The sequence below is a fragment of the Myotis lucifugus genome, unplaced genomic scaffold, assembly GCF_000147115.1.
Source record: "Myotis lucifugus unplaced genomic scaffold, Myoluc2.0 scaffold_29, whole genome shotgun sequence".
Lineage (NCBI taxonomy): Eukaryota > Metazoa > Chordata > Mammalia > Chiroptera > Vespertilionidae > Myotis > Myotis lucifugus.
In genome coordinates this window covers 6,181,666-6,187,004 of record NW_005871077.1, presented here as the reverse complement: position 1 = coordinate 6,187,004, position 5,339 = coordinate 6,181,666, and positions in this window count along the sequence as shown.

Genomic DNA, 5,339 nt, shown 5'->3' with positions numbered 1-5,339 from the left:
CTATAAATTGTGCTGCTATGAACAGAGGGGTGCATATATCATTTCTGATTGGTATTTCTAGTTTCTTGGGATATATTCCTAGAAGTGGGATCACTGGGTCAAATGGAAGTTCCATTTTTTGTTTTCTGAGGAAACTTCATACTGTTCTCCACAGTGGCTGCACCAGTCTGCATTCCCACCAGCAGTGCATGAGGGTTCCTTTTTCTCCACATCCTCGCCAGCACTTGTTGTTTGTTGATTTATTGATGATGGCCATTTTGACAGATGTGAGATGGTACCTCATTTTTGTTTTGATTTGCATCTCTCAGATGATTAGTGACTTTGAGCATGTTTTCATATGTCTCTTGGTCTTCCTTATGTCTTTTTTCGAAAAGTATCTATTTAGGTCCATTGCCCATTTTTTGATTGGGTTGTTTGTCTTCCTTTTGTTAAGTTGTTTGAGTTCCCTGTAAATGTTGGAGATTAAAACCTTATCAGAGATATCGTTGACAAATATGTTCTCCCATGCAGTGGGTTTTCTTGTTTTGTTGATGGTTTCTTTTGATGTGCAGAAGCCTTTTATTTTGATGTAGTCCCATTTGCTTATTTTCTCTTTAGTTTCCATTGCCCTTGAAGCTGTATTGGTAAAGATATTGCTATGACATGTCTGATATTTTGCTGCCTGTGGATTCCTCGAATATTTTTATGGTTTCCCATCTTACATTTAAGTCTTTTATCCATTTTGAGTTTATTTTTGTGTATGATGTAAGTTGGTTGTCTAGTTTCATTTTTTTACGTGTCTGACCGAATTTCCCAGCACCATATATTAAGAGTCTGTCTTGACTCCATTGTATGTTCTTGCCTCCTTTGTCAAATATTAATTGAGCATAGTGGTTTGGGTCGATTTCTGAGTTCTCTATTCTATTCCATTGGTCTATATGTCTGTTTTTTGTGCTAGTACCAGGCAGTTTTGAGAACAGTGGCTTTGTAATACATCTTGATATCTGATATTGAGATCCCTCCTACTTTGTTCTTCTTTTTCAGGATCACTGCATCTATTCGGGATCTTTTTTATTCCAGATGAATTTTTGGAGTGTTCTTTTTAGATCTGTGAAATATGCTGTTGGCATTTTAATGGGGAGTGTATTGAATCTATAGATTGCTTTGGGTAGTATGGGCATTTTAATGATGTTGATTCTACCAATCCATTAACACAGTGTATTCCTCTCTCTGTTTATGTCTTCCTCTATCTCTTTTTTCAATATCCTATAGTTTTCTGAGTAGAGGTATTTTATCTCTTTAGTTAAGTTTATTCCTAGATATCTTAATTTTTTTGGTGCAATGATAAATAGAATTGTTTTTTTTTAAATCTCTCTTTCTGTACATTCACTATTGGTGTATAAAAATGCCATAGATTTCTTGGCATTAATTTTGTATCCTGCTACATTCCCGAATTCATTTATTAAGTCTAATAATTTTTTGATGGAGTCTTTAGGGTTTTCTATGTACAGTATCATATAATCTGTGAATAATGACAATTTTACTTCTTTTCCAATTTGGATGCCTTTTATTTCTTCTTCTTGTCTGATCGCTTTGGCTAGCACTTCCAGTACTATGTTGAACAGGAGTGGTGAAAGTGGGCATCCCTGTCTTATTCCTGTTCTTAAGGGAAATGGTTTCAGTTTTTGACCATTGAGTATGATGTTGGCTGTAGGTTTGTCATATAAGGCTTTTATTATATTGAGGTATGATCCTTCTATGCCCACTTTACTGAGGATTTTTATCAGAAAAGGGTGTTGAACTTTGTCAAATGTCTTTTCTTCATCAATTGATATGATTATGTGATTTTTGTCTCTCAATTTGTTTATGTGATGTATCACATTTATTGATCCGTGGATATTGTATCAACCTTGCATCCCTGGAATAAATCCCACTTGGTGTATGATCTTTCTAATGTAATGCTGGATTCGGTTTGCTAGAATTTTGTTGAGGATTTTAGCATCTATGTTCATCAGGTACATTGACCTATAATTCTCGTTCTTTGTGGTGTCTTTCTCTGGTTTTGGGATTAAGGTAATGCTGGCTTCATAGAAAGAGCTTGGAAGTGTGCCTTCCTCTTGAATTTTTTTGTCATAGTCTGAGGAGGATTGGTTTTCATTCTTCTTTGAATGTTCGGTAAAACTCCCCTGTGAAGCCATCTGGTCCAGGGCTTTTGTTTGCTGGAAGCTTTTTGATTACTGTTTCAATTTCATCAGTAGTTATCAGCCTATTCAGGTTTTTTGATTCTTCCTGGTTGAGTTTTGGAAGCTTGTATTTTTCTAGGAACGTGTCCATTTCGTCGAGGTAGTCCAGTTTGTTGGAGTAGAGTTTTTCTTGGTAATTTTTTTACAATCCTTTGTATATCAGTGGAGTCAGTTGTTACTTCACCTCTTTCATTTCTGATTTTGTTTATTTGGGTCCTCTCTCTTGTTTCTTGCCTTTTCATATTCTTCACAATGTATTTTTAAAAGTGAAAGTTTTTAATTTTGATAAAGTCTAATTTATAAAATTATTTTGTAGCTCACAATATTTATATTCTGTGAAATATTTGCCTAACCCATTCTAAAGATTGTTGCTTATTCTCTTCTAGAAATTTTACAGTTTGATTTTACATTTATATTGATGATCCATTTTGAGTTAATTTTGGCAAGTTTATTTTTTGCACATCAACATCCAATTGTTCTAGCATCATTTATTGAAAGAAATATCCTTTCCTTATTATCTTTGAACCTTTAATAAAAAAACAACAACACAATAGACCAGTGATGGCAAACCTTTTGAGCTTGGCATGTCAGCATTTTGAAAAACTCTAACTTGAGAGTGGTTTATTTCTCTTACAAATGAACACTGATAAATATCTGGGTTCAGGTCCCAGATCTGCCAATTACTAGATATGTGACTGATAAGCTCTCTGTACCTCACTTTCCTTGGAAATAAGGATAAAAATAGCACATGCTGAGAGAACCAAGATGGCGGCGTAGGGAGCGGACCTGTGTGTGCTGCTCTCTCACAGCATCACTGAAACTATCAACTATGAAATAAACAACCGCCACTCAGAACCATGGGGAAGTTGGCCCAGTGGGAGATCTACAACTGGAGGAAAAGAAAGAAGCGCAGTGAGACTGAGTGGGAGCTACGGAGGCACCAAAACCAGAGGTACGCAGTCACACGCCACGCGGGCTGCAAATGGATTCTCGGTTTTTTACGAACCCTCGAATCCTCTGGGCTTGCTCGGGGCGGGTCTCTGAGGCCCCAGATCCCACAGGGAGAGGCGGCCACGGCCTTGCAGTGGTCGGAGAGCGAGGGAAGCTCTGACGCGCGGCTGCTCGCCGGCACTGAGGGACAAGAAGTCCTGGTGTCCCGGGGAGGCGAGGGGCGCGGAGACGCCGCCATCGCTATTTCCTCCACGCTGGCGACTCCCTGTGACCCCGCCCTACCCTCAGGGCTGTGCCAGAGGCACAAGAGGGAATGACTGTGCTTTTACAAACTCTCAAATCCACTGAGCTGGTTCGGGCGGGTCTCTGAGGCCCCAGGCCCCAAGGCGAGAGACGGCACGGCCTTCCAGCGGTCAGAAAGCGAGGGAGGCTCTGGCGCTCGGCTGCTCGCCGGCACTGGGGGACGCAAAGTCCTGGAGTCCTGGATAGGCAAGGGGCCGCTGAGTCTCCACACGGCGACTCCCTGTGACCCCGCCCTACGCAATTTACATTCCCATCTGGGCTGTGCCAGACTCACAAGTAGAAACGCCTTTGCTTCTGCAAATTTTCAAATCCACTGAGTTGGTTCAGGCGGGATCATGAGGCACCAGACCCTACGGGGAGAGGCAGCACGGCCTTGCAGCCATCAGAAAGCAAGGGAGGCTCTGTCGCACAGCTGTTCGCCGGCACTGGGGGACACAAAGCCCTGGCAGAGATTCAAGGGGCCGCGGAGACTCAGCCAGTGCTATTTGCTCCGCTATGGCGACTCCATGAGTCTCAGCCCTAATCAATTTACATCCCCATCCAAGCTGTGCCAGGTGCACAAAAAGACCCACCTGCGCTTTTGCAGCCTATCCCAACAAATTGCAGACTTCAACTGCTCACAGCCATGGGAGACACACTCAAGAAGCAGACCCAGGAGAACCAGGATGGCGGCATAAGGAAGAGACCTGTGCGTGCTACCTCACACAACAACATCGAAACTACCAAATATCAGACAAACACCTATCATACAGAACCATGGGAAAGTTGGCCCAGTGGAAGCTCTACAACTGGAAGGAGAGAAAGAACATTGAGACTGAGTAGGATGTGACACCAAGTACAGAGCCCAACCCAACAAACTGCAGATTTCAACTCCTCGCATAGAAAGAAGCGCATTGAGACTGAGTAGGATGTGCAGAGGCACCAAGTACAGAGCCCATCCCAGCAGGCTGCAGATTTCAGCTCCTTGCATCTGGGAGGGACGCAATCAGGGGGGAGAGTCGGGTCCGGGGCCAGCCAGGGCTGGGCCTGACTCGGCCGGCACTGTGGAACTGCTGTACCAGCAAGCACACAAACATGCCCACTGGTCCCAGTCTCTTGTGGGGCGCTGGGGGACAGCAGACAGGCAGTCTGCAGTCTGCGCACTTGGTGGAGGGCAGGAGTGCTGGATGTTCAACCACCAGGAACGCCTGGAGATTTTGTCTGGTGGGGACCGCCGGCAGGGGACAGAGGGCCAAACTTCCTGTTTCCCCGGTAAGGCTGGGATGGCCCCGGGGAAGGTCGGGATGGCCCCGGTGAGGTTGAACGGTCCCGGTGTGGTAGGGACGACCCCGGTCAGGTCGAAACGGCCCCGGTGTGGTAGGGACAACCCCGGTCAGGTTGAAACGGCCCCCGTGAGGTAGGGACGACCCCGGTGAGGTTGAAACGGCCCCCGTGAGGTAGGGACGACCCTGGTCAGGGTCGAAACGGCCCCGGTGTGGTAGGGACAACTCCGGTCAGGTTGAATCGGCCCCGGTGTGGTAGGGACAACCCGGTGAGGTTGGAACGGCCCCCGTGAGGTAGGGACGACCCCGGTCAGGTTGAAACGGCCCCGGTGTGGTAGGGACAACCCCGGTCAGGTTGAAACAGCCCCGGTGTGGTAGGGACGACCCCGGTGAGGTTGAAACGGCCCCCGTGAGGTAGGGACCACCCTGGTCAGGTCGAAACGACCCCGGTGTGGTAGGGACAACCCCAGTCTGGTTGAAACGGCCCCCGTGAGGTAGGGACGACCCCGGTGAGGATGAAACGGCCCCCGTGAGGTAGGGACGACCTTGCCCTGTTTAAAGGGCCCCGGTGTGGTAGGGACGACCCCGGTGAGGTGAAACA